Below are 24,236 nucleotides of genomic sequence, written 5' to 3'. Positions count from 1 at the left end.
TTTTGGAAAATTGAGTTATTTGCCCTTATCAAATCTTGTGATACCTTTCTAGTATTCCTTGATCTTTCTAATATCACTGACAGTGACTCAACAATCACATCTTCCAGTAGATTTAGGATGTAGTTCAACTAATCCAGGTGACTTTAATTCATCAAGGACAACTAAGGATGCTTACCATCTCCTTGCTTATCTGGGGTACTAATAATCTGTTAGTCATTTTTTGACACAACCAGTGCAAAGAAGGCAGATGCAAATTAAAAAATAAGCAGCTTTACTTTCTCTCTGTCATCATTTATCACAATCCTATCTACTTCGCAAAGCCTATCTCTCCTTGATCCATTCTTTTTTACTCCTAATATAGCTTTGCAAAAATCCTCATGGTTATCCTTAGCTTCCCTCATCAGCCTCAGATCCTTCTAAACTTTAGCACTTCAGAGTCTATTTTACCAGACTATTCCACATATACATCCTTTGCTACTGGGCTTCTTCAGATGAAGACTTGCCACACATTTCTTGTTTAAATGTTTCTTGGTGAGCTCCCCATGGATCCTCCTTGTTCTCTTCGGACAAATCCCATCCTTCCTCCTTTCTGGATTGCTTCCCTTTGTAACATCAGCATTTCATTCTTGAGTATTTCCAAACACTTCTACTGACTTCCCTTGTAGAATTTTAATCTACAACATCCAAACACCATTCTAGGATCAAGAGAGAAAAATAGTATAGTACTTTGAAAATCTTAAAGTGCTATATACATAATAGCTCTTATTATTCTTCCTCTGGAAATCACTTTTGAAAATATGCTTTCCAAGAATCTGGGGTACATATCAAACAATATTCAGATATCTCTCTTTTTCTATCACAAATTCTAGGCGGTAATCATTCACTGGCCCCCAGTATCCCCATCATTTTCATCCCAGCAACCAATTTCTCCCTGGAGGAATAATAGATTCCCTATAGAACAATAGATAATTTCATAATTATGAAGACTTGTTTAGTGAAAATCAAATCCAAACTAAAATTTCTCCCTATTTGTTTTTTTTTCTTTTCTTTTTTTGGTATCTTTTGAAGGCAGCTAAGTGGCAGAGAGATGGAGTGGAAATAGACAGATTTACTTAAAAGCTGTATGACCCTGGGCAAATCATTTACTTCTGTATGCTTCAATTTTCTCATCTATAAAATGAGGATTTTAGCAACACCTATACCCCAAGATTGTTGTGAGGATAAAATAAGATAATATTTGTAAAGCATTTTGCAAGTCTTAAAACATTTTATAGATGCTAGCTATTATTAATATTAGGATTAAATCATCATTAAGGCAAGTTAAGAAGCTTTTATGTTGGAGAGACAGAAGTCCAGAACATGTCTGTATAATTAAGGTCTATCACTACTATATTATGACTGTGCACCAGGTTTATGATTTACCTTCCAGACTCTTCATTTATTTCTTCTGTAGTTTATTCCAGTGACAAAATCAATTCTGTATTCTTTTCATTTGACCTTTGCCCAAATCATCCCCAACATGCTACCCCCCAATACCAATTCCTGAATTTCCTCAAGAATATATTTTCTTAATATATAATGCTACCTATCTTTCATTTTGTTTTTTATTCCACGAAATCTCAGTGATGCCTGTTGTTGGTGGGTTGTTTCAGTCATGTCTGACTCTTCGTGACCCCATTTGTGGTTTTCTTGGCAAAGGTACTAGAGAGGTTTACCATTTCCTTCTTCAGCTCATTTTACAGATGAGGAACTGAGGCAAACAGGGTTAAGTTACTTGCCCAGGGTCACAGAGCTAAGTGTCTGGGGCTAGATTTGAACTCTTGAAAAGGAGTCTTCCTAATTGCAAGCTCAATGTTCTATCTATTGTGCCATCTAGCTGCTCCAGTGATGTCTATCAGGTCACATTTGCCTCTTTGCAATAGCATGTCCAGTCTTCTCTTACTTGTTACCTAAATATAGAGGGAATTCATTAGCTAACCAAAGATAAATTTTCAAAATGTTGGCTCTCTCTGGGAAGGAAGAATATGAATATAATTTTCGCAGAAACTGGGAAAGGTATCAGTAGGTCATATAGAGCTCACTGAAGGATCTAGCTTGCAAAGAAAAGGAAGCCACTTCATGTGCCTAAAACAGCTTCTTCCTGGGTTAATAGGTTATATTTTTGCAATCTATTCTGCCAAGTTCACAATCTATTTGGATTGCAGTTTGACTTCGACAATTTGTCAAAATGTCATTGCTACCAGCTCACAGTGACCATTTCCACATTCATCTTTACTGTGGGTGGAAGTGGTTGGCAAAGTTTGTTCATTTAATTAATTTCCCATAATAGAACATTTACTATTCCCTTCTAATATCTGTCTACTTCTCTAATGGTTAAGTATTTTCTCATTTGAGTCAAATTGGTTACAGTTGTGAATCACAAGGACATGTTTATAATATATTACATGCATGCATGTAAAAAACAAATAGAGAATTACCGGATTATAGAACTAGAGTTATCAGGTTCACTCCTCTGCCTCCAGATATATTTGAACATCTTACAGTCTCTGAAATTTGTGATCCCTTGTGACTTATGATGTCTTAAAAAAAAGTGGAGGGGGAGAGGTTACATTGGGCAAGTCACTTAACCTTTCTCAGCCTCAGTTTCCTCATCTATAATGAGTTAACATTTATAAAGCACATTACAAACACTAAAGTCCTATACAAATGCTAGCTTTTATTATTATTTTTAAAACTTTGGTAATTATCTCTTTTATACTTGAGATACTTGAAAGAACTTCTGCTTCCTGGAGCCAAGATGGCAGAGTGAAAAGGTAGCCACTCTCACTCTCCCCTATCAACCTCTGAAAACCCAGAAAATATCACCCCAGAAAAAAGCCCTGGAACAGCTGAACTAGAAGAAAGACAGGGAGCAGCAGTGCAGCAGCCCTGCAAACAGGTCTCTCGGTGCCTTAGAAAAACTTAAGGGAGGCAGAACTACAAGGGGCCCCAGGTGGATAAGTACCCTGCGGCATTCTGAAAGGAGGTGAAGAAAACAACCTAAAGGCTTACTAAAGCCCCGGCCTTGCCTTGCTGGTTCCAGCCCAACACCAGGTGAGCCCTGCGGCCTCCAATTGTGAAGAAATCCTGAAGCCAAGGTGGTAGAACAGGCAAACACCAACACCTGGACCTCCAAGTGCCTCAGTGAGGGAGGGGGAACCGGTGAAGGCCAGCTCAGAAAACCACCAGGTGCCTCGGCACTCTATGGCAAAGGAATCTCCCAGTGCATTAGCAAAAACAAGGGAGACAACACTGCAGGGGCCCCAGGCAGATAAACACCCTGCAGCACCCATCTAAAAGGAGCTGAAGAAAGCTAAAGGAAAGGAAAAGCAGGCAACCTAGAATTGCCTGAAAGTTCCAGCGTTGCTGATTCCAGCCCAACACAGGTAAGCTGCCAGAAACCTACAGCCTCCAATTGCCAACATAAGAGGCCCCAGCACACAAAGCCAGTGACCAAGACCTAGGCTCCCAACACAAGAAGCTTGGGTCAGTGCCCTCTGTTCCCCAGCAGGAGAGCTCAATCTCTTTAAAGGCCAGGGAATAAAGAAACACCATGAGTAAAAAGAAACGTACCATAGATTCATATTATGAGAAGAGTGAAGATCAAGACAGAAATTCTGAAGAGGACAACATTGTCAACAAACCCACATCTGCAACAACAAAAGGGAATATGAACTGGTCTGAAGCCCAAAAAGCCTTCTTAGAAGAGCTCAAGAAGGATTTTAATAGTCAAATGAGAGAGGTAGAAGAGTCCTTCAAAAATACAATTGGCCAATTGGAAAAAAAATACACTGAAGAAAACAAGTCCCTAAAAAACACAATTGGCCAATTGAAGAAGGAAGTACAAAAACTAACAGAAGAAAACAATCTGTTAAAAACTAGAATTGGACAAATGGAAACTAATGTCTCTATGAGAGAGCAAGAATCAGTCAAACAGAAACAAAAAAATGAAAAAAAGATGAAAACATAAAATACCTCATTGGTAAAACAACTGACCTGGAAAATCATTCAGGAGAGACAATTTAAAAATTATTGGACTACCTGAAAATCATGATGAAAAAAGAGCCTGGACAGTATCTTTCAGGAAATCATAAAGGAAAACTGCCCTGAAGTCCTAGAACCAGAAGGGAAAATAACCATAGAAAGAATCCACTGATCACCACCTGAAAGAGATCCCAAATTGACAATGCCAAGGAATATAATAGCAAAATTCCAAAATTACCAGATGAAAGAGAAGGTGCTGCAAGCAGCCAGAAAGAAACAATTTAAATATCATGGAACCACAGTCAGGATTACACAGGACCTTGCAGCTTCTACATTAAAAGACCGCAGGGCATGGAACATGATATTCCATAAGGCAAAGGAGCTTGGAATGCAGCCAAGGATCAATTACCCAGCAAAAATGAGCATCATTTTTCAAGGGAGGAGATGGATATTCAATGAAATAGGAGACTTCCAAACTTTCCTGATAAAAAGACCAGAGCTCAACAAAAAATTTGATCTTCAAGTACAGGACTCAAGAAGGACTTAAAAAGGTAAATGGGACAGAAAGATACAATATGTTGTAAAGGGGGGGGGGCTGTTTAAACCCCTACAAGGGAATATGACACTTGCAACCCTTGAGAACTGTATTGTTATTACACCATGTTAAAGGAGTATACATAAAGAGGGTGGATATTAGTTGACTTTGATGTAATGATAAAAAAAAAACTAATCAAGTGGGTTAAATGGATCCAAATAAGTGGATCAATCTGATCTTAGAAAATGTACTGAGAAAGGAGGAGGCAGACAAGGGTAAATTACATTACAGGAAAAGACACAAAATCCTATTACAGCAGAGGGAAAGAAGGGAAGTTGTTTGAACCTTACTCTCATCAGATTTGGCTCAAGAAGGGCATAACATAATCAGTTAGGTATAGAAATCTAACTTGCCCTATAGGCAGTAGGAGGGAAAAGGGGAAAGAAAAGGGAGGGGGGAAAGAAGGGAGGGAAGAAGCAGTAAGAGTAAAGGGAAGAAAAGGGAAAGGGATAATAAAAGGGAGGAGGGACTGAAGGAGGCAGTGGTCAAAAGCAAAACACTAGTGAAGGGGGAAAGGAAAAAGGAGAAAGAAAAGCATAAATGGGGGAAAAGGATGGAGAAAAAGACACAGATAGTAATCATAACTGTGAATGTGAATGGGATGAACTCTCCCATAAAAGGAAATGGATTGCAGAATGGATTAAAAACCATAATCCTACAATATGTTGTTTACAGGAAACACATTTGAAAAAGAGTGACACATACAGGGTAAAGGTAAAAGGCTGGAGCAGAATATATTATGCTTCAGCTGAAGTAAAAAAAGCAGGGGTAGCAATCCTGATCTCAGACAAAGCAAAAGCAAAAATAGATCTAATCAAAAGAGATAAGGAAGGAAACTACATCCTGCTAAAAGGCACCATAGACAATGAAGTAATATCATTACTAAACATATATGCACCAAATGGTATAGCATCCAAATTCTTAGAGGAGAAGTTCAGGGAGTTACAGGAAGAAATAGACAGCAAAACTATACTAGTGGGGGACCTGAACCTCCCCTCTCTGCACTAGATAAATCTAACCACAAAATAAACAAGAAAGAAGTTAAGGAGGTGAATAGAACATTAGAAAAGTTAGGTATGATAGACCTCTGGAGAAAACTGAATGGGGATAGAAAGGAATATACTTTTTTCTCAGCAGTACATGGCACATACACAAAAATTGACCATGTACTAGGGCATAAAAACCTCACAATCCAATGCAGAAAGGCAGAAATATTAAATGCATCCTTTTCAGATCATGATGCAATAAAAATTATATGTAATAAAGGGCCATGGAAAGATAGACTAAAAATAATTGGAAACTAAATAATCTAATCCTAAAAAATGATTGGGTCAAACAACAAATCATAGAAACAATCAATAATTTCATTCAAGAGAATGACAATAATGAGACAACATACCAAAACTTGTGGGATGCAGGAACAAAACAATTCTTAGGGGATGTTTTATATCTCTAAATGCTTACATAAATAAAATAGAAAAAAAGGACATTAATGAATTGGGCATACAACTACAAAAACTAGAAAAAGAACAAATTAAAAATCCTCAACTAAACACTTAGAAATATTGAAAACCAAAGGAAAAATTAATAAAATTGAAATTAAGAAAACTATTGAACTAATAAATAAAACTAAGAGCTGGTTTTATGAAAAAAAATAAAATAGATAAACCTTTGGTTAATTTAATTAAAAAAAGAAAGAAGAAAACCAAATTACTAGTATCAAGAATGAAAAGGGTGAAGCTACCACCAAGGAAGAGGAAATTAAAATAATTAGGAATTATTTTGCCCAACTATATGCCAACAAATTTGACAATCTTAGTGAAATGGATACATATTTACAAAAAATAAATTGCCCAGATTAACCGAAGAGGAAGTAAAATACTTAAATAACCCCATCTCAGAAAAAGAAATTGAACAAGCCATTGATGAACTCCCTAGGAAAAAATCTCCAGGGCCAGATGGATTTACATGCGAATTCTATCAAACATTTAAAGAACAATTAATTCCAATACTATATAGACTATTTGGGAAAATAGGTGAAGAAGGAGTCTTACCAAATTCTTTTTATGATACAAATATGGTGTTGATACCTAAACCAGGAAGAGTCAAAATAGAGAAAGAAAATTATAGACCAATTTCTCTAATGAATATAGATGCAAAAATTTTAAACAAAATACTAGCAAATAGATTGCAGCAACTTATCACAAGAATAATACACTATGACCAGGTAGGATTTATACCAGGAATGCAGGGTTGGTTCAATATTAGGAAAACTATCAGCATCATTGAGCATATCAACACCAAAACCAACAGAAACCACATGATCATCTCAATAGATGCAGAAAAAGCTTTTGATAAAATACAACACCCATTCCTATTAAAAACACTAGAAAGCATAGGTATAAATGGAGTCTTCCTTAAAATAATAAATAGCATTATCTAAAACCTTCAGCAAGCATTATATGTAATGGGGACAGGCTAGAAGCATTTCCAATAAGATCGGGGGTGAAACAAGGATGTCCATTATCACCACTGTTATTCAATATTGTACTGGAAACCTTAGCTTTAGCAATAAGAGAAGAAAAAGAAATTGAAGGCATTAGAATAGGCAAAGAAGAAACAAAGCTATCACTCTTTGCAGATGACATGATGATATACTTAGAGAATCCTAGAGAATCAAGTAAAAAACTACTTGAAATAATAAACAACTTTAGCAAAGTTGCAGGCTATAAAATAAACCACATAAATCATCAGCATTTCTATATATTACCAACAAAGCCCAACAGCAAGAGATAGAAAGAGAAATCCCATTTAAACTTACTGTAGACATTATAAAATATTTAGGAGTCTACCTCCGAAACAAACCCAGGAACTCTATGAACACAATTACAAAACACTTTTCACACAAATAAAATCAGATCTAAATAATTGGAAAAACATCAGTTGCTCATGGGTAGGCCGAGCTAATATAATAAAAATGACAATCCTACCTAAGCTAATTTACTTATTCAGTGCCATACCAATCAAACTACCAAAAAATTATTTTATAGAGTTAGAAAAAATAATAACAAGATTCATTTGGAAAAACAAAAGGTCCAGAATATCAAAGGAACTAATGAAAAGAAATGCAGGGGAAGGTGGCCTAGCAATTCCAGATCTTAAATTGTATTATAAAGCAGCAATCATCAAAACTGCTTGGTACTGGCTAAGAAATAGGGAGGTGGATCAGTGGAATAGGTTAAATATGCAAGACACAGTAGTCAATGACTATAGTAATCTATTATTTGATAAACCCAAAGACCCCAGCTTCTGGGATAAGAACCCACTCTTTGAAAAAAACTGCTGGGAAAACTGGAAAAGAGTATGGCAGAAACGAGGCATAGACCCAAATCTCATCTATATACCAAAATAAAGTCAAAATGGGTTCATGACTTAGATATAAAGGCTGATACCATAAGTAAACTGGGAGAACAAGGAATAGTTTACCTATCAGATCTATGGAGAACAGAAGAATTCATGACCAAACAGGAGATAGAGAACATTATGAAAAGCAAAATGGATAATTTTGATTACATTAAATTGAAAAGTTTTTGCACAAACAAAGCCAATGCAACTAAGATTAGAAGGAAGGTAGAAAATTGGGAAAGAATTTTTACAACCAGTCTCTCTGATAAAGGCCTCATTTCTAAAATATAGAGAATTAAGACAAATTTATAAGAACACAAGCCATTCCCCAATTGATAAATGGTCAAAGGATATGAACAGACAGTTCTCAGATGAAGAAATTAAAGCCATCTATAGTCATATGAAAAAATGCTCTAAATCATTATTGATTAGAGAAATGCAAATCAAAACAACTCTGAGGTACCACATCACACCTATCAGATTGGCCAACATGACAAAACAGGAAAATGATAAATGTTGGAGAAGATGTGGGAAAATTGGAACACTAATACATTGTTGGTGGAGTTGTGAAATGATCCAACCATTTTGGAGAACAATTTGGAACTATGCCCAAAGGGCTACAAAAATGTGCATACCCTTTGATCCAGCAATAGCACTTCTAGGGCTATATCCCAAAGAGATCAAACAAATGGGAAAAGGACCCACATGTACAAAAATATTCATAGCAGCTCTTTTTGTGGTGGCAAAGAATTGGAAATTGAGAGGATGCCCATCAATTGGGGAATGGCTGAGCAAGTTGTGGCATGTGAATGTAGTGGAATACTATTGTGCTATAAGAAATGATGAACAGGCTGACTTCAGAAAAACCTGGAAAGACTTATATGGTCTGATGCTGAGTGAAGTGAGCAGAACCAAGAGGACTCTGTACACAATAACAGCCATGTTATGCAATGACTAATATTGTTAAACTGAACCCTTCTCAGCATTACAAGGATCTAAGACATCTCCAGAGGCCTCGGATGGAAAATGCTGTCCACATCCAAAGAAAGAACTATGGAAGTTCGCCACTTATTTTTACCTTCTGTTGAGTTTTGTTTCATCTTTCTGATGGTTCCTCCTATTTGTTTTAATTTTTACTTACGACTTCACTAATGTGAAAATATGTTTAATAGGAATGTAAATGTAAAGCCTATATCAGATTATGTGCCGTCTTGGGGAGGATGGGGGGGAAGAAGGGGGAGAAAAATTTTCAACTCAAAAGCATATGGAAGTGATTGTTGATAAATCAATAAATTAATAAAGTCGGGGGGAAAAAATTTTTTAAAAAGAACTAGAGTTGTCTTCCATCTCTTGACTTGTTTATGTTCCATACCTTCCTCCTATATTTTATAAAGCAAATTTTTAAAATTATGTAATCTTAAGTTATATTTCTACATATGTCACTAACTTCAAATATAAACTGGGCAAAAACCTAGCAACTTTTAAATCTGGAAAGAAGGACAAAAAATCACAGGAACTCTGATCTATAATTCTACTAATTCAATAAAGGATAATTTCAAATTGTTATGACCAGAAGCATGCCACACAGTAGAAGAGGTACCAGATCTACAGTTAGTTGAGTAGAAATCTCAACTTACACAAATAAGTTAACTCTGGTGTCAGTTTCCTCATCTGTAAAAAGAAGGCATTGGATTAGATGTCCTCTAAGTTCTTTTCCACCTCTATGACTAAGAAAGAAAAATCATTTATTAAACAGTCACTATAGGCCAGGCACTGTATGAAGTTCTTGGGTATACAAAAATAAGCATACAAGAAAGTCCTGTCCTCAAGGAGCTTACATTCTAATAGACAAAGACAAAGGGAAGCTGGAGCTGGAAAGGGGTTGGTGAGGACACACATATGGGTGATGATGGTTTGGAAATGTATGGGAAGTGCATGGAGGCCTGGTTCTGGGCAAGATAGCGTGAGAATTTATCTATTAGAGTCCAGCCTTTCAGGAACAGAGTCCAAATTCCAGGAAGAAGAGGTGGAGGAAGAAGTGGATTGACCTAGCATATCATAAAATAACTCTCCATAATCTAGATAACAGAAGGGAATTATTTCCAAAATTTATTCATTAAAAAAGAATACACTATGCTCAATGGATATCATGAAAATGCCAGCATTTTAGCTTGACTTCAGATCCACGATATTGTATGTGGCTGGCAGAAGTCTTCCATTGTCAGTCTCTTCTTTAGAAGGACAATTTCCTATCCTACATTTCTGTGTGTCCTGAGTATGGTAGTAAGTGATGAAGGGTCATTGTCAAACATATTTTTTTTAATTTTTTTTTAATTTTATTTTATTTTATTTTTACTTTTTGTCAAATCATATTTTTAAAAGACGCTTATGAGTTGGCTTCCAAAAAAAAAAACCTAAAGATTATTTTCACAAGCAGAATTTAGCATGAAAAAATATGTATGTAGGTATCTATTAAAATCTATGGAGTCTGTAAAGAATACATCTTTGTGGAATCAAGATTGGCCTATTCTGTAACTAAGACATGGACTTCAGCCTAAAACGGTCAACCTGACACCTTTTTAAGAATGCAGTAGAAAAATCAAATCAGATCAAACTTAAAAAAAAAGTAGTCAATATGTCACTTCGCATTTTTAAAGCCAGCTAATTTTATATATATAGTCCATTGCTGTTATTAAATTCAATGGCCCCCAGTATTTTATATGCCCTATATGGTAATTTTGGTTTTTATTGTTTGTATGCTTGTCTTTTTTGATCAAACTAAATTTAAAGTTCCTTGAATGTAGAGATAGATCTTTGTTATTCTAACCACTTATCCTCCAAAGTATCTAAATCCATCATAGTCCAACCTCTCAAAGTGAGTCTCAGGCTTACTGAGGCATTTTTGACTCTTCACATGAAATGATTTCTCTCTCACTGCCTTGGTGTGTTCTAGCTATTCCTGCTGAAGTTTTTCCATGCTTGCCTGACAAGTTGCTGATTTTCTTGACCTAAAGTTTCCCCTTGCTCTTCAGTTATCAAAAGAAGATCAGACCCATCAATCTATGCCAAACCTAGTTTGTCTGATACCATCTTTTAAAAATATATATATTTATATTATTCTGAACTTAAGAAATAAAAGCATTTCCCTAAAATAGTAAAAGAGAAAGATGATTGCACGTGAAACTGCAAATCTATTGCTACTCCTTTCAAATATATAATAAAGTTGTCATGTGACTTTTCTTTTTTTTTTTCCTTTTTTTAATTCCCTCCCACTCCTACTCCACCCTAAATCCCTATGTTGTTTCTTGTTCTGCCTGGTAACCCTGACCATTAGGTGCTATACCTGCTCAGGACAGAACAGAAAACTTGTGAGGGAAGGATGACATATTATATTTCTTTCAGCCCCTATAGCCTCTAGTATATATTTTACCTTTTAATGCACTTAAGGCAGAGAATAGAAGAGTCCCAGAGACTATTCAACTACTTGATTTTCTTTGTTACTTACTTTACTAATTAAATGTTTCACTATTTGTTTGGTTTTCTGGTCTGTTGGTAGATAATGTACCCCGTTGGGGGCTCAAGCCATATCTGAATAAAATAAAAAACCTATTGAACATCGCCATTGAACCTAGAGTAGCACAAGGTTCCAAGGTCAGAAGAACCCATTCTAAAAATATTTACATGACAGTTGACTTTTAAGTCTTATGCTAAGGAATTTCAAATGCTGCTACTAACTTACAAGAGCCTACCCCACCACATCCTTTATGTTCTATTTATAGAGACAAAGTATGCTCCCAACAGCCAGGCTCCTCTTTCCCTAAGACTGAAATCTTGGCTTGTTTGCAGAGTTTTGAGAGCTGCAAACACCTAGCCCTTGGGTACTGTAACTCTTGGATCATACACGTGTGTGAGTGTGTATTATATCTTATACATGTGCATGTATAATATATATTATATATGTAGATATAGATCTGTATATGTATATATATATAGTATAATAGATAATATCTGCATATGTGTATAACATACATACGTTTAACATGTATGCACGTATGCATAAAATCTCCCTTACATGAAATCTGTGGTTATAATGTAGAATCACTTACTTTTGAATATTTTATCTTAACCTAGGTGCTGCTGACTCCATAAAAATCCTTCTCTGATGCCTCAGTGTCTCAACAGAAATGACCTAGAGTTCTCCAAGGTTAGGATAGAAGAGTGCCAACTCTTTTAGTTCCTACCATGCTGGGAAGGCTTCAAGTACAGTCACTATAATAAACTGTGCATCCAATGGAAACAGTTCCAAACTGTCTTATTTAAATAATCTGTAAACGTTATTGCTACCCAAAAAGTGTCAGTCCACAAAGAAGCAATAAGTAATGGCCCTTAAGCCTATTTTCTTGTCTCTAGAAAAACTTTATGAATAATTTACATACATGGTAAAGATATTAGAAGTGAACAGATAGTTTTTGTCAAAAATATTCTATAGTAAACCATATTTTTACAATTGTACAGTTGACTAAAAGAGGTAGGAAATACCAGATTATACTATTTTTAATATTTCTGACTATAAAAAAAGCATTTGATGCTGAATGTATACTTAAAGTATATCCTTAAGGTACTTCCTGTACATACATCAAAATTCAATAAGATTTTTGAAAGATACAATGAGAGATAACTTTATTTAAAGATCTTCTGACTATTACTATCAAAAAAGGCATAAAACAAAGAGAAAAAAGCTCACCTAAGGTGTTTGCCACTGCCATAGAGGATTTTCTGGCGATGAGTTCAAATGGAAAAGGAATTCCATAAAGATAGTGAAATTTCTCAAATGCACCTTTTTGCAATTAACTATGTACTGATTTTATCAATTCCTAAAACACTGCAGAGCCATTTAAACAAGATCCATGATCATTGAAAATAATTCAAAATAACTATCCACACAAGAAAAAACAAGAGGATAAAGAATTCCTATTACATAGACTGTGGTGCATAGTTGGATAGGTTCAAAGAGATAATTTATAATGAATTGGGCCCAGAATTGAATAAGAGGAAGCAAAAGAACTGGATTGCATTTATGTAAAATGAGCAGTGTTTTTAACGACTTTAAATATCTCCCTAAAATAAAAGCCCATCTTCCTAAGACCATCATTACTCTAACAATGTTATGTCATAATGAATCATGGAATAGCACAGTCATTGATGAATTAAAATTGTGGGTCACACAAAAAAACAATAGAAAGAAGTACAGCAGGTGTAGGTAAGCTGTTTCATATTATCAACAAAGAACGGCCTACTGGAAAAAGAGTAAAAGATATCAGCAATGTGCCCACCAGAAAAAGAAGTAGATGGGTCATGTAATGGTCTATTCTAATTAAAATCTTAACAATTTATTCAGTATGTCTGGGATCTGGGTCTGGAGTCTGGAAGACCCAAGTTCAAATCTTGACCCATCTATGTGACCATGGGCAAGTCACTTAACCTCTGTTTGACTCAGTTTCCTCAACTGTAAAGTGGGATTATAATAGCACCTACCTCCTAAGGTTGTTGTGAGGATCAAATGAGATAATTTGTAAAGCCCTTAGCACAGTGCCTGGAACATGGTAGGCACTTATTAAATACTTCTTCCTTTCCCTTCCCATTTGCATAGCACTGTTCTAGGTGCTAAGTACAAAGACAAAAAAAAAAAAAAACAAAACTCAGTCTCTGCACTCAAGAAGTTTTTGTTCTATTTGCAAGGTTTAGTAATAACAGAGGAACCACCCAGGTCCTGCCCTGGTACCCATATAATGTCAAAAAATCTAGAGGAAGGCTTCTAGTATCTTGGATGGACATCTCACGGAGGATTTCAAAGATACAGACATGAGTCACATAGGCTGAGAAGGCAGGGATGCATTCTTATCTACACATTAGAGAGAAAGCCCACATAGATCCACTGAAGGATTGCCCTATAGATCACACAGTACTTACGTTGTTCTGTTTTGTTTGTTTTGTGGTAAGGGGGTGAGGTTCTTGATGATGGCAAATGTGGCTCCAACTTAGCAATTACCATTCTGAAGCTTCCAAAGGGTCTAGATGAGAGCTGTCCACACTGGGCCTGAGGAACCTTCAGTTACCCTCAAAGCTCTGTTTCAGACTTGAGTTAGCTTACAATCCTGAAGTTCCAAGGCCAACAAGGACATATTTCACTATCCCTAACCACAAGGACAAATTTGAGGAGGAACTAAGGGAATTTCCCTTGAGGTTTTTTTTTTCCTTCAAATTAATAGAAGGCTCTAGATCAGGGGTGGGGAACCTGATTTCCTGAGGCCACATGTGGCCTTCTAGGTCCTTAAGTACAGCCTTTTGACTAAGTCCAAGTTTTACAGAATAAATCCTTTTATTAAGGGGATCTGTTCTGTGAAGTTTGGATTCAGGCAAAGGGCCACAGTTGAGGACCTAGAGGGCCACATGTGGCCCTGAGGCCACAGTTCCTCACTCTTGTGGGGTGGGGAATCTCCTGTCTTACACTAACCAATCTCAGCCAAACTGGAATTAAAACAGACACCTTAAAATGCAGTAGATGTCTATGAACTCGTTTTAGTCTACTCACAAGTTCAGATACAATGGAATTGCTCTTGGGTCTACAATTTTGCAGGAGTGCCCACAAATATAAAGGAATCTCTTTCAAGATACCTACCATTTCAATTCAATATGCATTTCTTCAGCACTGTGCTAGGTTCGAGGATATAAAGACAAAAACAAACCGGTTTCTATTCTAAAGAAGCTTATATTATACTGAGGAATACATTTACATAGATTATGGGTACTCATTGTACTACACAGTTGAATGGACCCATAAAGATGGTTCCTAATGAACTGGGCTCAAAATTGAATAGGAGGAAGAGAGAAGACTGGAGTTATTTTTGAAAAAATATACAGTGTTTTTAATGACTCCAAGCTCCTCACAAAATATGTAAAAGTACAAAGTAATGGCGGGAAGGTGGCAAACACTAACTAGGTTTTATGTAGGAGGTGACTACCTAAGCTGAAACTTAAATGAAGCTGAAGATTCCAAGAAAAAGAGGCAAGAAGGGATAATATTGTGGGAAAAGTGGATGGAAAAGGGAAAGGGAAAGAAGGTGAGATGTCAAGTATGAAGAACAATAAGATGGTCAGTTTGGCAGGAACATAGAGTAGGTAAGAAGTAGCAATGCAAAATCAGCCTAGAAAGATAGGTTGGAATCAGATTAGGTAGGGCTATAAACACTAAATAGAAGAGCTTTAACTTTACCAGAGAAACTAGGGAGACACTGAAACTTTTTCAGAAGAGAAATTACATATTCAGAACTGTGCTTTAGGAACATTAATTTGGCAGCTGTGTGGAGGATGAATTAGAAAATGGAGAACATAGAAAAAGGGAAACCAATTAAGAAGTTATTGCAATAGGCCAGGTGAGAGATGATATAGGACTGTCCCAGAAATTTCACTATATCCAAAACAACTCACTATCCCTCTTTCACCTCCAAAAAGAAATCCTTCCCTCTTCAGAACTTCACTATTTCTGTTGAAGGTAACACTATCCTTCCAGTCTCCTAGGTCAATAACCTCAGCATTATCCTCCACTCCTCAACCTCTCCCATATACATTATCAGTTCCCAAATCTTTCCTTTTCAACCTCCACTATATCTCTCACATCCAAGCCTCTCTTCACTCACACAGCTACAACCTTAGTTCAGGTGCTTATCACCTCTCACCTAGATTTTTTGAAACAATCTCCTAATTAGTCTCCCTGCCTCAAGTATTTCCCCACTGAAGTCCATCATACACACTGCACTCAAAATAATTTTCCTTAAGTAAAATCTGACCATGTGATATCCCTATTCAATCAACCCTAGGCACTCCCTGTTGCCTCTAGGATAAAATACAAATTCCTCTGTTTATCCTTTAAAGTCCCACATAACCTGATCCACACCTATAATCCCAGCTCATTGGACAATACTTCCTATCTTGCATTCTGTGATCTAGGCAAACTCATCTATCTATTCATCATACATGATTTTTACCTCCCCTTTCTGCCTTCACAATGGCCATCCCAAATGCCTGAAATGCACTCCTTCCTCACTTCCACTCCATGGAAATCCTGTCTTCCTTTAAGAAGCCTCTCACGCACCATCTTCTTCTGCATGAAGCCTTTCCTGATGCCCCAAATGTTAGTGATGTCCCATTCAACTTACCTTGTATTTAATTACTTTTTATTATATTTTATTTATTCACTTTATATTGATGCTGCACGTATCTTCATATAAATTTGTTGTCTCCTTCCACTCACCCCCATTATCATGTAAGCTTATCACAAGTAGAGAGTGTTTCATTCTTTTTACTTGTCTCACCAGCAGCCAGCACAGTGCTGACACACAAATGTTTAATAAATGCTTATTGATTTATTGACTAGAAACTGAATGGCATATGGAATATGAAGGATATTAAAGAGACAAGAATAGTTCTAAAGCTGAAAACCTGAAAGACAAAAAGAATAGTAGTACCCTCAATAGAATTAGGAAAATAAGGAAACTGATAATGACTTCCATTTTGAACAAGATACTGATTTTTGAAACCCTTATAGCACATTCAGTCTCCAACAAAGGAAAAAGTCATACAGGAGAAGAGAAAGGCATGATAAAAAACCAAAGTGAAGAGATACAGAGAGTAGCCAGGAGGCAAGGGTTTCAAATGTTACAGAGAGTTAGAGGAAGATGAGGACAGAGAACAGGCCAACTGGATTTAGCAATTAAGAAATTGCTGGTAACCTTGGAGGGAACAGTTTCAGTTGAGTGATGGGATCAGAAGACAGACTTCAAGGGACTGAAATGATGAGTGAAAGATGAGAAGGTGGAGTCAATAAGTACAGGTTGTTATTTCTTAAAGTTTGGCTAAGTGAAAGAGAGAAAGTGAAGAGAGATTTAGTATAATATTGTGGGGTGGTGTTAAAGGAAATGAATAGTTTCATTTTGGTTTTGTTTCTTTTTTTAAGGACAGAGGAGATCTGGGCATATTTGTAGACAGAAAAGAAGGAACCAATATGTTCAAAGAGACTGGCAATTAACGAGAGAGAGAATGATGAAAAGCAAGAGCTTCTGAAGAAATGAGAGGGGATGGGACCAAGGGATCAAGAAGAGAGGCTAGCATTCACAAGGAGAAGAGACATTTCCTCCTCTGAGACTAGAAGAAGAGGACAAGGGATGGTGCTCAAGGGATTCCTGCTATAGAAGTGGGGAGAAGAGGGAGATATCTTCTATTTTCCTGGGAAAACATAAGATGATGTGCTCTGCAGAGAGGGAAGAAAGGATGGTCCACTGACTTCTGAGAGAAAAGAAGCTTTGGAATAGCTGCTGTGGGGAGGAGCATCAAGAGTCATTCAGAGAAAAGTAAAAGAACAGCAGTGAGAGCCCAGGCAAGATTCGAGGACATAGATTTGTGGTAGCCCCCAGTCACCTCGGGTGAGTGACTTCCTCCTGCACTAAGTATGCCAAATGTAAGTATGGGCAGAGAAGGTGAAAGGTGGGAGCAACCCAGGGATGGGGTTGGGAGAAAAATGAGCAGAAATAAGACAAAGGGGTAAAAGGACTATAGGGGGAAAAAATAGGATAAAGTTTAACTAGAGGATTAAGATTGCAATGGGAGGAAAGTGAGGGCAGAGTAGCATGGTGGCCTAGGAAAACAGGAAGAAGGGAAGAAAATTGAATGTCACCACGTGGCAAAGAATAAGTTTAGACAGAGCAAGGCAGAGGGAGAGTTAGAAGGGCAAGAGGTTACATTGTGAGAGAGGAAGTAACAAGAGGAATAAGCGTTCGGATGTCCAGCAGCAACATCCAGCCTCATCAGTGCTTGTCTCAAAAGCGATGGGCTGACAACTCTCCTAGGAATGTGTTTGTTTGGGCGATTGATTTTTTTTGTTTGTTTTAATTTTGCTTTCTGTGTTGTTATTGTTGTTGCTGCTGCTGCTGCTGCTGTTGTACACCAAGAAATAAATCCATTTGTTCAGGAAATCTCATAAATCCATAGTGGAGTCAAAGAGATAACAAGAAGTTAACACTTCTATACCACTTGAGGTTCATTTAATTCTCACAATAACCCTCTGAGGCAGATACTGAAGATTTTATTGCCCCATTTTCTAGAGGAGGAAACTAACTTACAGGAAGTAAAGTGACTTGCCCATTGCCACATAGTTCATGAGCTTCAGAGGCAGCATTCAACTTCTGATCTCAGCTGACTCCAAGTCTAACATTCTTTTTATGAAACCACACTGCCTCTTATAATAGGCCTTATAAATAAATACCCACCACTAACTTTTTTTTAAAGCAGTTGATAGGATGTTTGGTTTTTACTACCAGCCCACATTTCCTCCAAGAGGAACATAGAGAATAAAATCAGTCTCTTCAAGTTACTGACTCAGTGCAATTTTCTCATGATGAATAAGTGGTGATTGAAATGTTGTAGGATCTGAACTGCTCTGTGACTTAGGTGATACCACCCTGCAACTTCAGCCAGCAAAATATCAAAACCAAACCCTCAAAACCAAGAGACAGGTGCAATTTGGCCTGGAGGCACAAACTACAGAATGTGGTCTGAATATACCTGAGTGCCAGGAAGCTCCGCCTGTAGAGAGAGCATTTCCCCTTACCAAGGTCCCTTCTAACTCTCTGTGGTAGGCTCACTTTCCATACGTCTGAGAGGCTCTCTTCCGGCCCCAGCTGGCCTGTTCTAGGACTTCTGACCATTTCTCTTGATTTCCGGCTACAGCTTCTTATGTCTCATAGAACTGTTTCCTGAATGCAGCTGTTGCAGCATGAGAAGCAGAGGTTAATATGAAACCAGCAGATTTAAATAGTGTGGGGGAGTTGTGCCCACCCCCCCAGAAATGTCTTCTGTTTGTATGTTAGGCCACATGGCAGGTCAGAGTAATTGCATCTCCAAGTGAGAAAATACAACATCATCTTTCTTTCTCTGGCATTTTCCCCCATCGGCATTATTATATTTATTGAGTATTTTGCCCCCAAATAACCATATTTTGAGAATAAATTTTGAGAATAAGATTTTACAAATTCCTCCTACTACTTTATCATTATGCTTTGAAACACCTAATTATTATGCTTTGAAACAGCAACTGCCTCTTCCTAAAGTCTTCTCTGATCTAAACATTTTGTTCTTCCCAGGGTATTTGTTGTTCAGTTGTGTCTGACTCTTCGTGACCCCATTTGGGGTTTTCTTGGCAAGGATACTGAAGTGATTTGTCATTTCCTTCTCCAGCTCATTTTACAGATGAGGAACTGAGACAAACAGGGTGAAGTGACTTGCCCAAGATCACAGAGGTAGCAAGTATCTGAGACCAGATTTGAGCTAAAGAAGCTGAGTCTTCTTGACTCCAGGCTGAGTGCTCCATCCATTGAACCACCCGGCTGCCCCCACCTCCGGTAATAGAAAGTGTTTAGTCAGTGACGCATTTTTGTTTTGTTCTGTTTTTCCAATACAGAGCTGTAAACCTACCTGCTATCTCCCCATGCTCCACCAAAAAAATAAAATTAAGGATCATACAAGTAAACTAAATTTAGCTTTGGTTTTTTTAACTATTTGATTTTTTAGAGATCCACTAATCCACAAGTATTTATTAGGCAGCTTTCTACAGGTAGGCTCAGAAGACAGAGTAAGGGACTTCAAGTCAGGTCTGAGTTGCCATCCCGACTCTAAGACATTTGTTCTAGCTGTGTGACCCAGGACAAACCGCTTAACCTCTCCTGTCTTCAGTTTCCTTATCTGTAAAATGGGGATAATAATAGCACCTGCCTCAGAGAGATGTTGCGAGGAGCAAATGAGTTGACATATATAATAAAGCTCTTTGAAACCTTAAAAGTGCTATATAATTTTCTAAAGCACCTACTATGTGCCAGTCACTGTGCTAGGCAATGGAGATACAAGTACAATTAATAAAATAATCTTCACTCAAAATGAACTTAGATTTTAATGGGAGGGGTGAATAGGGAGCGTTTCAATCAGGAAATCAAAAAGTGCCTGTTATTTGCCAGGTAGTGGTGATATAACAAAAAATTAAGAGACTGCTCTCAAGAGGCTTACCTCCTATTGGGAGAAAGATGCACACATAGAAATATACGCAAAAATAAGATAGTTTGTGGAGAGACTAGCAGCAAGAAGAACTAGGAAAGACCTCATGCAGGAGGTGACATCTGAGCCAAGCTCCAAAAGAAGCTAAGAATTCTATAAAGGGGGCTGAGGAAGGAATGCATTGTCAGCATGGCAGAAAGCTTATGCAAGGGTCTATATGTGGCATATGGAATATTATGCATGAGGAAAGGTAAGAAAGCCAGTTTGGATGAACCAAGGAGTATGTGAAAGGAAGTGATTTGGAAAAAATAATTTAAAGGCCTGGAAAGTAGTTTGGAGCCAGATAATGAGGACACTTAAATGCCAGAGGAGTTTTTACTTCATCCTAGAGGTAATAAACAGGCACTAGAATTTATTGAGCTATTGCCCAATATCAAATTCAATTAATTATGTAAATTAAATATTAAATAAGTGACATGGTCAGGCATTCACTTTAGCAACATGATTTTGCTCTATGAAGGATAGATTGATGAGGGGAAAGACTGGATACAGAGAAACCAATTGGGAGGTTATTACAATAATCTAGGTGAGAAGTGATAAGGGTCTGAATTAGGGTGGAGGCTATGTGAGTAGAAAGAAGGGACTATTGGAAAAGGTACTATAGAGTTAGAATCAATAAGACTTAGTAATCAATTGGCTATGTGGGATGATGTCAAGTGAGCTGTTAAGGATAACATTGAGGTTATAAACCTGGATGACTGGAAGGGTGATAATGTTCTGGTTTGGTGGGAAAGATAATGATGAGTTTGAGATGCCTATGGGGTATCTATTTCAAAATGTAAAACAGGTAGTTCATAATGCCAGACTAGGGTTCAGGAGCCAGGAGTTGGATATATAGGTCTGGGAGTCTTTTGCATAGAGATGATGATTGAACCCATGGAGGCTAATGAGGTCACCAAGAGAGAAGGGGATGTAGGATTAAGTCTTAGGTTCTGTTCCACCACAGTTAGAGGGTGAACTACGGATGATAATATACCAGATGAGCCTGAGAAAGAGTAGTAAGACAAATAAGAAGAGAATCAAGAGAAAGCAATGTTACAAAAACCCAGAGGACATAGCGCAGGGGTGGGGAACCTGTGGCCTCAAAGCCACATATGGCCCTCTAGGTCTTCATGTGCAGCCCTTTGACTGAATCCAAACTTCACAGAACAAATCCCCTAAATAAAAAGATTTGCTCTGTAAAACATGGACTCAGTCAAAAGGCCACACCCAAGGACCTAAAAAGCCACGTGTGGCAAGAAGGCAGGTTCCCCACCCCAACATAGAATGTCCAGAACAAGAGGTGTTTTACAGTGTCAAATGCTACGTAAAAGTTAAGAAGGATTTAGACTGAGAAAAGAACATTGTATTTGGACATTGAAAGATCACTGTTAACTTTGGAGAGGTTAAGTGATGAAGCTGTATTGCAAAAGGGTGAGAAGTGAAAGAAAGAGAAGAGGGGAAATGGAGGCAACAAATGGAGACAGTTTTTATTTTTGCTTTTGTTTTATAGGCATTCGGTTTAGAAAAGGGAGGAAAAATATAAGATAATATTGAGAGGGTGGTAGGATTCAGTGAAAGCTTTTTAGGGATGGGAGAGACACGGACATATTTGTAGGCTAGAGGAGGCAAGACAGTGGATAAGGAGAGATTGAGGTTAAGGAAGAGAAAGAAGATGATTGGGATATAATATGGGAGTAATCTGCCAGGTATGAGAGGATACGGGATCATGGGTACCAACAAAGGTGTTGACTTTGGCAAGGAGAAAAGCCACATCTTAGGCAGAGGAAATAGACAGTGATTATAACCAAGGGTTACAGTTAGCTGGGGTACCCACTTTTCGAATCAAGAAGAGAGACCATAAGATCTTGTCTTTAAAATAATATTAATTACACAAATATTTTTCACTAGCACATTATAGTCAGTAAAGAGAAGGAAAGATAGAGAAAAAAAGAGAAATAAAAAGAGAATAAAAAAACAAAGGAAGAAAGAAAGAATGAAAGAAGAAATATTATGGGTACCCCTCTTTGAAATGCCCTGCCTCCATAATAATCAAACCCTCTTACTATTGATCAATATTGCCTTCTAGGCTCTACTCCTTCGGCACTACATCCCTGCCCTCAGACAAACATCCTTTGTCACCCCTTCTTTCTTTCTATAAAATAAACAACTTCATTTAAAGCAATTTGAGGCTGTAAAGAGTAAGGAATTGCTGAAGAAAGTGAGAGATGTTAGAGCTAGATTCCAATTAACTTTCCCATTGATTGCTATGGAACTTGAGATAAGTCACTGTCCTTTAGCAAGTAAACAAGATAGTGTCAGGAGTTAATATTTTCCAAGGTTGGCAACAGACCTAACCATTTAGAACAGTGAAAATATCCAATTTAAAAAAAAAAACAATAAAGAGGAAGTAGGGAAATTCATTTAAGGAAATGCTGCAAATGTAGCAAAATATGATTTTCTAAAAAGTAAAAAATATGTATATATTAATCCAGACAACTTTCATGTGCTCGGATCTTCCCTTTATCCTGATCTTTACATACATAGAAAAATAAGTTCTCCACTTCTGCCACATCATACATTCTCATTAGCCATAGGCACAGAGACCTATTACTAATTCCAAGCTTGAAAAAACACAGGGAGGTTTTACAGAGCTGTTTAATTATTTTTTCCACCAAAAGACCACAGCTCAACTGCCAGATAGAATTTCTTCTCTGCAAGGAGGGACAATCTAGCATAGATAGGGCTGTGTACTTCTCTACTCTGCCAGGTTAAGTCTTAGCCAACATCTTAGCGTTTTAATTCTCTGTTCTTAATAAACATCCTAAAGGTGGAAGTGTGGTTATAGGTTTTATCTCCTCCTTGCAAACAAGATATGTAATGGCTCCTTCCTAGTCTGATTCATGACAGAGAATTATGTATCACTCAAATTGACCTCTCTCGTGAATGAATCAGTTCTATTTGATGACATTGCTTAGGTTACATAAAATGTACAAAAATATCTTGCTGTTATTTTCATTACTTTCACACATGGGACTATCTATCCTTAATGTACATTGGATTCCAGTCTCTCAGAAAAGGGTCCATGCCAAACCCAAGTGATTGACAAGGAAATGACTTATGAAGAATGTGAAACATGGCTGGGGTAGACTAGATATAGCTCATGTCATGCACTTACCAATTAAGACACGGCAGGCCCAAGGGTGGGAGTTCAAAAACTGAAATAATTAAGTCCCCCTGGAGGGCAGGAGAGATGCCATGAATACAGCATGCACATAAGCTATGGATTTAATTCAGAAAGGAGGACAAAGGAAGGGGAAAGGAAGGGCAAAAGTATTCATTAAGCCCTTACTATGTGCCAGGTGCTGTGCTGAATGCTTTACAAATATGATCTCATTTGATCCTCACAACAACTGTAGTTACGATCCCTATTTTGTAGTTGAGGAAACTGAGGCAGACAGAGGTTGAGTGACTTGCCCAAGGTCACACAGCTAGGAAGTACCTGAGCCTGGATTAGTGAAAAGAAAAAGAAAATAGAACAGACAATAGCAATTAGAAAGGGAAAACAACAGGACAGAAGCAGTTCTAGTTTAGGAGGTGCGTTGGAATAAGGTCCTGTTTGAAACCACATGAACTGATTTCTAATTCTTCCTGGGCAACTTACTACTTGTGTGACTATGGGCAAATCAATTAAACTTTCTGGCCCTCAGTTTCCTCATCTTGAAAAGAAAAGGGAGAAACTGGATCCTCAAAGTTCTATGATCCTACGCACCTAGTCATCCCAAAGATTCATTAGACAGTTTCCTAGAAGTGTGATTTGAGAGAGCCTGAAAAAGTCTCAGTGATATTTGCTGTACCTTAAAAAGTTTGAATTTGAAAATCTTCCCACTCTAAGAGGCTGATCGGTTGCTCCCAGGCACTATGCCTACAGTCTGAACAACTTGTGCCGCTGCATAAGCCCACAAACTCACAAGCCACACTGTCCCCATGTTAACAGAAAGGAAAGAGAGCAGTGAATGCTGCCCAACCAACTGCATTTTTCTGTAAAAACATGACTCGATTAAATTCATTTAAA

The 24,236-nt window shown here is 37.4% G+C and overlaps 2 long non-coding RNA genes across 2 annotated transcripts in view; one reads left to right on the top strand and one right to left on the bottom strand.

Moving 5' to 3' along the window:
* The window catches only part of LOC144456903 (uncharacterized), a 152,770-nt gene that overhangs the window by 115,686 nt on the left and 12,848 nt on the right, over window positions 1–24,236 (bottom strand). The gene's annotated exons all lie outside the window — the stretch shown is intronic.
* On the top strand, window positions 16,965–19,609 carry LOC144456902 (uncharacterized). Its single transcript, XR_013486119.1, has 2 exons — window positions 16,965–17,537; window positions 19,313–19,609. It is a non-coding gene; the product is annotated as an uncharacterized LOC144456902 (long non-coding RNA).

The sequence above is a fragment of the Phascolarctos cinereus genome, unplaced genomic scaffold, assembly GCF_003287225.1.
Source record: "Phascolarctos cinereus isolate Bilbo 61053 unplaced genomic scaffold, phaCin_HiC Scaffold_4;HRSCAF=312, whole genome shotgun sequence".
NCBI lineage: Eukaryota > Metazoa > Chordata > Mammalia > Diprotodontia > Phascolarctidae > Phascolarctos > Phascolarctos cinereus.
Note: the sequence above shows the minus strand (reverse complement) of the source record. Positions and strands in the feature narration are given on the sequence as shown.